At 36.3% G+C, this 11,001-nt stretch overlaps 1 protein-coding gene across 1 annotated transcript in view; it reads left to right on the forward strand.

Moving 5' to 3' along the window:
• The first annotated feature begins 2,526 nt into the window (after positions 1–2,526).
• LOC107666253 (unconventional myosin-VI-like) overlaps positions 2,527–11,001 on the forward strand; it is a 65,930-nt gene continuing 57,455 nt past the window's right edge. Inside the window, exons 1-4 of the mRNA XM_016457473.1 lie at positions 2,527–2,590; positions 3,705–3,754; positions 3,902–3,970; positions 4,347–4,497. The gene's annotated coding sequence lies outside the window, so the exon portion shown is untranslated. The remainder of the gene's footprint in view (positions 2,591–3,704; positions 3,755–3,901; positions 3,971–4,346; positions 4,498–11,001) is intronic.

Raw genomic sequence — 11,001 nt, forward strand, 5'->3', positions numbered from 1 at the left:
TTTTTTTTTTTTTTAATGAACGATCAAGTGGATAAACAATGCGGATTTATTTTCACAGCCTTCTTTGATTTACCAATTGGTAACATACCCCCTTAAGGGTATGAATAATTTTGAGCACAACTGTAAAGTGAAAGTGAAAGTGACGTGACATGTGGCCAAGTATGGTTACCCATACTAGGAATTAGTGCTCTGCATTTATCCCATCCTAAGTGCACACACACAGCAGTGAACACACACACACACCGTGAACACACACCCGGAGCAGTGGGCAGCCATTTATGCTGCGGCGCCCGGGGAGCAGTTGGGGGTTCGGTGCCTTGCTCAAGGGCACCTCAGTCATGGTATTGAAGGTGGAAGAGAGCGCTGTACATTCACTCCCCCCACCTACACCTCCTGCCGGACCCGAGACTCGAAATCGCAACCTTTGGGTTACGAGTCCGACTCTCTAACCATTAGGCCACGACTTCCCCAATGTAAATGTAAATATTGAGGAAATAGACGATTGTTTTTGAAGGCAGACGCTCTGTAAACAATATAAGTTTGAAAAAATAAGGAACAGTTTTAGTTTTTGTAATCATTTTAATGTTTTTATTTATTTATTTAGTTTAAACATTCTTGTGATTATCTGTTGATTCCCCCCAGTCTGAAGACACATCAGTGTGCCCAGAAACAGGAGGTGGGTCATGATGGCACGCAGTTAAAATGTGTCACCTTCATGATGTCATCACGTTCCAAACCTGTATTTTATTCTTTTCTTTTTTTCTTTTTGAGGAAAGTCATGTGGTTTCGAACTTCCTTGCATTAGTCAGTCGTAGATCAAATAAATGTAAATGACTATTTATTATGGTGATTAAAGGTGCACTAGTCATTTAATTTTACTTTTCTGTATAAAAATTAAACTTTGTGCATTAAGACAACTGAACTTAAAAATGACAAGTGCTCCTCAGACTCTGTATAGTGCTGTTGCTTTCTATTTGATGTCCTTTCCTATAACATCCATTTTATTTTGCTGTTTAGTTCACTGTGCTTCAGCCTGAAGATGATGAACTTCCTGTCACGAGTCAGGTTTTTCAAACTTGTATTTTTCTCTTCCGTTATTTTCCTTGTTCCTTTTCCCTTTCCTTTTTATTGCTTTAGCTTTCCTTTTGCTTTCTCTTTCTTTGTCTCTTTACGTCTGTTTCCCTTTCCTTTTTCTATTTTCTTGCCTTTCACTTTAATTTTCCCTTTCCATTTTTCTGTCCTTTTACTTTCCCTTTTCTGGTTCTTTTTCCTTTCCTTTTCCATTTCCTTTCCCTTTACTTCCTTTTCCTTTCCCCTTTCTTTTTACTTCTCCTTTCGCTTGTCCATTTTTCCTTTCCTTTTCATTTTTCTTTCCTCCTCCTTTCTCATTTTCATTCCCTTTTACTTCACTTTTTCCTGTCCCTTCCTTTTTTCTTTTATTTCCCCTTTCTTTTCTTTTTTCATTTTCCTTTTTTTCTTATCCGTCCCAATTCCTTGTCCTTTTACTTCTATTTCCTCTTCCTCGTACCTTTCCTTTTCCTTTTATATTACCACAGAATCAACAAGATATGAATCTTTGAGCACCAGTTATATAATAGAGCAAAATAAATCTTCCTTTAACATGTTTTTCAGCTCTTTCTCTCAATGTTTAGCAGGGCTTGGTGCAGGGCTCGGCCTCTCCTGATCCTCATCGATATGAAATTGCAGCCCTCAGTGTCTCAGACAGTGATGAGGACAATTTGATAGAGCTTCCTTCATCGCCTCAACAGGATATCAAAAAGTCAGTTGGCCGGCCTCAGTTATTGTGATATTATTATCTAGAAGAACTCTTCTCACCATCTCTTTGCAGACTGGTTGTGTACCCACCTCCTTCAGTCAAGGGGGGTATAACCGATGTGATAATAAACTTCTAGCTAAGGTTAACGTTTTTAAAATTGTGGCTATCTACTTCAGTATACTGGCACTGTAATGACATAAGTCTTGTATTTTGGCCAGGTATTTGGTCTGCGAGAAGCTGGAAAAGGAGGATGCCTCCAAGTACCATGTGTTCAGCTCTTTCTTCTTCAAGTGGCTCTCTCAAAAAGATCATAGAAGGCTTCCAGGAACTACACATTTATCGTAAGTATAGAATATGGTATTGTAAAAAGTACATAAACATAACTGGTGTAAACACACTGCGCTGCACTGTATTGCGGCATGCAAGAGCACCGGCACAGTCGGGTGAAAACGTGGACCAGGAGCATCAACCTTTTTGACAAGGACTTTATATTTGTCCCGATTAATCAAATGTGAGTCTCTTAACAAAGCTGCACATCCTGCATCCCAAAATGTTCTGGCAGACTTTCAGGTTGTAGGTAAAATAAAGAGCATGTCTTAATAAGAGTCCCTCCTGTGTAATGTGTCCTCAGGGCTCACTGGACTGTCATCTGTTTTCCTGGCAAGATGTCACAGACCAGTGGTTTGGATCTTCGCCTCAGTGGGCGAAGGTATTCAGTGGACTATCTTTGTGATCAATCTCCACCCAATCCCATGTCCCTCTTCTACTCTCCAGAATCCTCAAAGCAGCTCTCCAGATGGAGTCAATCCATAGGTAATTTAGAAAACCAATGTGGTGCCAGAGCAAAATGGTGGTGTAGATAAAGGACAAAATCTGTTAGATTAATTATTTTGCTTCTTTTTGAATGAGAGAACATGGAAATCCAAACTGTTCCATGATACAGCACTTAGTAAAACGTTTACTATTTTCTTGACAGATTTCTGTGTATATTTGGTTCTTTTTGGTCACTGATTTTGTAACGACTTGCAGCCCGTTCAGTGTCATGTGTCATGCTGTTGATTTTGACTTAAGCAAAGGAATGAATGGAAGTCTATGACTTTCGAATGTATAGCCACAAATACTTAATACAAGCTAAATTGTTTTGAGAGTATTTGAGTTTTTTTTTGTATTTTTATTTTTTTTATCACAGTTGTTTTTTTTCTTCTGTTTTTTGTTTTCCAACATTCTGGAGGGTGTAAAAGCTGAAATACATGAAATATTCAGTAACACGCCTTTTTTAACTATATATATATATATATATATATATATATATTTTTTTTTTAACATATTTTGAAGTCTCATACATCATACTTAATTTATTTAATACTTCATTTATGACTGCATTTATCTGATCAAAAATGAAAAACCATTAAATAATAAAACCACTAATATTGTGAAATATTATTATTTTCTATTTAAATATATTTTAAAATGTAATTAATTTCTGTGAAGGCAAAACTGAATTTTCAGTATACTAAAGAAAGATGTATTATTGTCAATGTTAAAAACATTTGTGCTGATTAATATTTTAGTTCAAACCATAATACTTTTTTCAGAATTCTTTGATAAAAAAAAAGTTAGAGAGAACAGCATTTATTTTTGAAATAGAAATCTTTTGTAACATTATAAATGTCTTCACTGTCAATTTTGATCAATTTGATGCATCCTTCCTGAAGAAAGGTATTCAATTTTTTTTTTTGAGGGATGAGTGAAAATTATTTTCTGTGATTTATCTCTCATTATGCATGTTTTTCCCCCATAGATGACTTAGACCAGTGTTTCTGCTCCCTTTCAGAGGATGATGTTCAGGTAATGTGAGTTAATCGCTTTCTAACTCTGTAACAAATCAGTGGAGAGTGAATTAACCTTTTCTATTTTTGAATTACAGATGGTCAAGAACAGATCTGTCCTTAACAGTAAAAGTAATGTCTCTAAACAGTGAGTCAAGTTTCACTGTTGAAAGTGAAACTTGACTCACTGTTTAGTGTTTTCCATGTTTTCCCTTTACCCGTCACTAGATGGCAGTAACAAGTCAATGAAATGCTCCATTGTACCCAGTCATTGATGGACTTTCTGTGTTTGTAGGCCATGCATGCTCATCATGGACTCCCTCGCCTGCAGTGGAAGATCATCAGTGGTGCAGATACTCCAAGAGTAATTATCTTCTGTTTCAAGTGCTTGATTATTTTTGCACTTGTGCATTAATAGAGAGCACACATTTTCTCTTGTACTTCTGTATCATGCATTAGGCAGCAAATGTCGCCAATTAATGTCAAATGTCGCCAAAATGCTGTCTTCCTCAAGAGGGAGCAGCTCAGAAAGCTAAGTCCTTCACCACATTCAAATCTCATTGGAGACGTTTGTATGCTAGAACTCGACTCGTTGCTGACATAAAAATGGAAATCTGCCCACAAACCGAGCAAACCACATGCATGTTAGCCGGCTAGTTATATTTACCTGGGGGGGGGGGCGTATCAATGAGCGCAAGACAACATTGCCATTCTAGCCAAATATTTTCTGTAAACCCAAGGTACTTACAAGAGGAATGGAAGGTCAAAATGGGCTCTGAACAGAGTTTTGGAAATGGAGTGATGAATGGATGGAGTCCCCTCGTCCCACAACAGGATAACTATACAGACTGTGGCATCTACATTCTGCAGTATGTAGAGAGCTTCCTCAAGGTATTTTGATGAGCATCTGTTTCATTCTAATGCTGCCTTAAATGAATAATTATTACATTTAATAAGTAATTTGCTTTGGAAATGGATGATTTGTTATTGAAATTCAATAAAATATTTGCTGTAAATAGAATCTATCAAAATAAAATGGCCAGATGCTGAATCCAAGTGTGTTATTTTTAAAAATTGTATTTGTTGTGGTGAAAGACTCACTTAAACCCGAATTGTGTAATTTCTAAACAGAATTGCAAAAAAATAACTCTTTTCCAACAGGTTTCCCCAAATACTCAGTAAAAGGGTTAGTCCCGTCTCAAACCCACGTCATTGGTTGAGCCAATGTTGCTGTACTGTGCTGGTTGAGATGCTCAAATAAACAGCAACTCTATGAATTCTTCAAGGAAATTAGTTTATAAATGGCTTATTTGTAGTTGTCTAAAAATGACTGAAAGTCATATACAAGAGCCCTTGCTGTTTCCTTAAGCAATCCAAACATTAAGATTTCATTCCTGTGGTTAAAGGCCCAAATAAGCACACATAAAATGAATACATTTTTTCCCCCAACATGGCTTATGCATATTCTAAACTCATTAGTTCTTTCAGACTTGCTTCTGTCTCTGCTCGAGGGCAGAATTTTTGCCTGTTTATGCCGATGATTAGATTGGCATCCTGCACGCTCAAGACAGATGACTGTCTGCCTTCCAATCCTCAAATTGAAATGCTTGATGTATTTCTGTGTTTCAACCTGGGCAAGAATTTTTGGATGATAATGAACCACCTGATCCCTCTGCACTTCAGAGTATAATATTCAAGACTTGGGGAAATCAAATGCAAAAAAAAATAAAGAATCATTAGTTTAGAATATATCGGCTGACCATACCGAATATTGGTGTTTAAAGGGGTCATATGATGCTGCTAAAAAGAACATTATTTTGTGTGGTTACAATCCTTCTTCAAAGGGTTAATGTGCACACTGTAGCAAGTATGAGAACTATAAGCAAATAAACTAGATTTGTAAGACCCGGAAGTTCAGTAAATTCTTAGTTTAAAAGAAACGTCTCATAGCCTGTATCATTTGATCAACTTTGAAACCTTGAAAATGACCACCTGTGACGGCCTCACCTTCTTCCCCTCTCTTGAGATTGCATCCCTGCTGTGTTCTCCATATGAGAAACTTCCTTTATCTCTTTTAATTCTGAAGTGTTAGAGCTAATGAGACTCTTTGAGTGGATCACACACTCAACACTCAGTTATTACTTCAGTGCTTTGTGGAATTACCCATCTGCCAGCAGGCCAGCAACATATGGAATGAGCTGTAATTTAAGCTGAAATGTTTTTGAGGGATTGGTTACCACTGAGGGTATAAGGAGGGCAAACCCAAATACTCAGTTTGCTGTTTGATTTGTGTTTTTGATTGATAGTATTAATATATTTAATAAAATAAATAAATATTATCCCATTTGAATAGGCCTAAATGTGTATATTAGTACTTTATGTATTTATTTTCAGACAATGAAAATGATTTTCAATAGTTCACTATGAAATTTGTGTACAACGTCTGTTTAATTAGTAAGCTTTTTTGGTGCATGTTAACCATATAATTTTACAGTTCCACTTCCAGAAATGGGCTGAAATTGCATATTTAGACTCAAGTTCTATTATACTTTCATGTAACTGGAAAACAACTAGAATATCTCCCAGCTAGCATAACACTCCTCCTCACTTCAGGCTTTTTCATTAGAAACAACCATCATTAAGATGAGTCACAGTGTCTGGAAATCAAGCTGTTCTTCTCTTATACGTTCGCTTATGTTGTGTTACTGGCATATGTGCTCTGGAGCACATTGTACGATTGTTTTTATCGCTGCGAAGCTCCTGGGAAATGCAAAAGTCAGTGTGGCATTAAATCCAATTAATGGTGTTTCTTCATGCTCACCAGACATGACTGTAAAACTCCTGTTTTAACCTGTTTTGAAACTTGTTTCTGAAGGAACTGATGTTTAATATTAATATGTGTTCAAATACAAGATATAATTCTGTAAAATCTTGTCAGATATTAGCCTACAATGCTTCATGGCTATATGTGAGACTAACCCAAGCTGCTAGTTTAACTGTATAAACACCCTGAGGAACATTTCAGCATGTAAAAATATAAGTCTTTAAACTAAAAACTGTTTTTCTCCTAGCTGTTTTGCTCAGAAATGTGATACAGTGCCACGTAGTGAGATATCATGTGTCCTAATTAGATTTACAAACAAAGTCTGCTTTCAATGAGGTATTAGATTTCAACTTAGGAATACTTCTATAAGTTTTGAATTACAAGCCAATAAAATATTAATGAGTCTCCAGTTTGTATCAGTTGCGCACCTTTTAGTAACCATGACAATCCAGTAGGCAGCTCTTGACTTTCTCCTCATCCCTCAACAGACACTTTTTCATTTTCAACACAACTTTATCAACAATACAGTGGGACTTCTTCTTAGAATATCATTTTACGATTTGATAATTGTTTTGATATTGGACCTGGTTCATATTCCTAGCCTATTTTCCACTAGGAACATGAGTTATTCATTCTATAGTGTGCATATATATTTATAAAGCCCCTGTTGAGAAAACTGTGCTTTTTGTTCAGTCCCACAACGATTAAAACAGTTTTTTTTTTATAGAATGCTGATGAAGCAACGCGATTTGTGTGAAGAGAACTGATCAAATGAAAATGAAACATTTGTTTTGATTAAACTCATTCATTTGTAGCCTATGCATTTTACTCGTTTATATAGGCTACTACACAGTCATTAAACTAGTCATAGCCTAATATTTCCACGTAAAACACATTACTCTACTTTTATAGTAAATAAATGGTGTTGGCTGTGTGTTAAAAGTCATGATATTTTAGTGATTAGATGAACGAAAATAGCGGCTGTGTCTCAATAACCTAGTGAGCACCCTACCTAGGAGGCATTTTGGGCCATCAGGTAAGATGTAAAGTCCTGTGACGGCCAAGTCGCTACACGCGCTGACTGTATGACGCCCACAGAAGCTGTATAGGTAGTCAGCTCTCTGTGTTTTGAAACACAGCCCGTGTCTGTCACAGATACAGTGTCACCACTGAGGTCGCTGTTATTCCTGTGGACTTCAGTTTGAAGCCGGGCACACTTAAAGCAAGAACAGCGCTTTTGAAAAGGGAATATTTCACATCGAGGGAATCTGTCACCGCTAACCGGGACAGTCTGTTGCTTCTCTGTTCATAAAGACAGCTACTCTTGCCGGACTTACAGATAATGTGAGTGACTTTAATTACTCTATTTGGTGCGTGTCTTCTATTTAGAGCACCTAGAGGTTTGTTGTTTGTTGTTAGGTTGTGTTTAATTGCTTTTAACGTTACATTGGCGAGCTAGCATGCTGCTAATGAATGAATCCATATTAACAGTCGTCAGGTGAATTTCGCGGATCATTTCTTTTAGTGACAAGCAAAATTCTGTTTAAATACGGGATTTTAATTGTGTCTTTTGTGTGGTATTTGCAAATATTGCACTTGGTGCAGCTCTCTGTCTATCAGAGATAGTTATATTTATTCATAGTTTTGCATTTGGTTGGCTTTAGTTATATTATTTTGTTTTTCGATTAGTCAGAATAGTTTTGTTTTGATAAGTTAAGTTTGTGACCAAAGTTTTCCAGAAAATGAGTAAAGGGTGTATGTCATGGAAACTCGGTTGGTTGTATGCATTGTTAAAGAGTTTAACTTTTGTGTTCTGAAGGGCCGAGTTAACGTTATTTATCTGTGTTTCATTCATATGAATGATGGATGCTTTGAACACCGTATTAGGTGACTGTAAACTTAAGTGTGTGCGCATGCGCGACTGCTCCGGTTAAACGTCTAACCTTTATAATCCCTCTTGTGTCATTCCACGAAATGTGTGTGAACACTGACTTTATCAATTAAAAGCTTTTACTTTGTGCTATTATACAATGTTTTTAACACTAAAGCAGAAAACAATGTTTTATATATACATATATATATATTTTCTATATTTATTTATTTATCTATTTATTTATTTACAGGTGTTTCACTTGTATTTTGAATTTTGCACTTCATTCCATTGTGTTTTAGGGTTAACAGAAATGTCTGTAAAATTACTGGATAATGTCCTGGCAGAAAATTACCAGTACATTTTGGTGTTTTTTTTTTCTATTTAATTATTTTATTTTTTTAAATATTGTAAATAAGTTCTAGCAATAAAAGCTAGTTTAAAAAAAAAAATTTCGATTATTTAAACATTTTACTCACTCACTCACAGCTGCCCTGTATTTCTATAAATGACATCCCTGCCTTTGTACAGAGAAGAAATGTCCTCCCATCCCTGCTGAGGACACACAATTATGCAAAATGTATTTTAACTGATCATCAAAGCAATGGCTTTCAAAAATTATGCATAATCAGGATTATGAAGTTTCAAAAGCATAGGCCTATTAGTTTTCATTACCAACTAGAAACCTGCACATCAACTAACATTTGGCTTAAGGTTTTTTTTTTCAGTTCTTGCATATTAGAACACTCATTTGAATATTTATAGAACCCAGCAAAAGCGCAGTAAAATGTTGGCTTTGGAAGTCCCAACGACACTGGCCTCTTTGCATCCTGTTGCGTCCTGTTTTCCATATTCTCTGGCTATAGAGAGAGCAGGAGCAGAGGAAGGGGGGAGGAGGGATACAGTATGTGTGGTACAGGAAACTCACAGCTCTATGACCCCGAGCCATTGCCTATGACAACATAATTATATGCAATTACTCATCTCTATGATTGTCTCACTGGAAACATGTAGCTTCAGATGATATGTTTATTTGAAAGAAATATCTGTTGTTGACTATCACAGTAATGCGGACGTGGAGTGTTTCTCACAGTTTTGTTGTTATTTTGGATCTGTGTTGATTCTTGTGGAAGAGACTGTATCTCAGCCAGGCTTGCATTGCCAAGTATGCTTTAAAAGGACTTGTGTGTTCATTATCAGTGGATATTGAGCCATTTTATTAGATTTTTTTTTTTATGGTTTATTTTTTATGATAAAAAGTGTATTGCATGCTGTTTGCTTGAAATTTCTGCACCAATATTTACATGTTGCTAGGCAACTTTGGTTTAGAGGTCAATTTCTCTTTTATCTCCATATCACTTGTTTCAATGTCTCTCAGGCATTTTCAACAAAGCCTTCTTCACTTTCGATGGCCATCTGCACAGAATATAGCCATAAAACATTTTTATTGTGTGTCTAATGCAGTGCCGTCATTGTGACGCATAATTATAAAGCTTTTATCAAAATGAAATGTTGCATGTTATGATTAAGTTAATGTTAAAACTGATATAAGAACTGATAATGAAGATTAATCTTTAAAGGTTACCCACAGTTCATCCTGATAAATATTATTATTATTATTTTTTTATTATTATTATTTAAACATTGCACTTCCTTCTTTGGGACTGGTGTAGCTGCTGAGTTTATATCATTATCTGGTAGATAGAATGATTAACCATGGGAACTATAATACTGCACATATAGCTGCCGGCTCTTATTAAATCCTTGAAAATCCAAGTGAAGGGCATTGTGCCACATGAACTTTGGTCTCATTTTGTCTTTGAGTACTTCCACTTGGTCGCTCATATTTGGGTCACATCTGATTAGAATGCTACTGTATTAAAGTCACAAATTAAAGCAATGAGAAATCAGCCCGATCTTCAAAATAACCTCAGTCTAAACAAGGAAAACTAAGTCATGGAAAAGTCAAGGAAAGTCATTGGACAAAAGGTTTAGTTCCAGTTATAACTTCTGCTTCACAGTTAAAATGTTCACATTGTGAGTACATGTTAAAAAAGACGTACATTACAAAGATGAACATAATCACCAGATCATTATGTTTTAGTACATCACATCAAACATCTAATTTTCCCAAGACTGATCCAGCACAGAACCGAGCATTCAGAGAGAAGTGACGTGCCAGATAGTTTTCTGATGAGCAATGCTCCAGAACAGAAGCATATATATCCATGCCTTGTTCTGAAGTCTTTGTTCCTTTCAAAAGACTCATGTGAGACTCGAGTGATTGGCACACATACACTTCTGAGCATATAATGAGGTTAGTTAGCATGCTTGATAATTGCACCATGGTGAATTCTTGGGACTGGGCCGTTGTCAGAGTGCCAGAGATGAAAAGTTGCCCTGCACAAAACCTGGAGCGGTTGTCACGTTCTTCCTCACTCGCACAAGTATGGCTGGGTATCGTGTTCGATACTTTTTAGCACCGACCCGATTTGCCTCAATACCATCAATACTGCGTTTCAGAAAAGATCTCCGTCCACACTACACGACCAAAAATGTTAATGCTCATCAGTAAATCAGTGGAAAATGCATAGAAATTATGATTCTAAGCTATGCGTTTTGAAGCGAAAACGCACTAGTGTAAACGTAGCCTAAAAGATGTGGAAACTGAAAACTATTTGAACTTTATTAAAGGGGACCT

The sequence above is a fragment of the Sinocyclocheilus anshuiensis genome, unplaced genomic scaffold (assembly GCF_001515605.1).
Source record: "Sinocyclocheilus anshuiensis isolate Anshui unplaced genomic scaffold, SAMN03320099.WGS_v1.1 scaffold936, whole genome shotgun sequence".
Lineage (NCBI taxonomy): Eukaryota > Metazoa > Chordata > Actinopteri > Cypriniformes > Cyprinidae > Sinocyclocheilus > Sinocyclocheilus anshuiensis.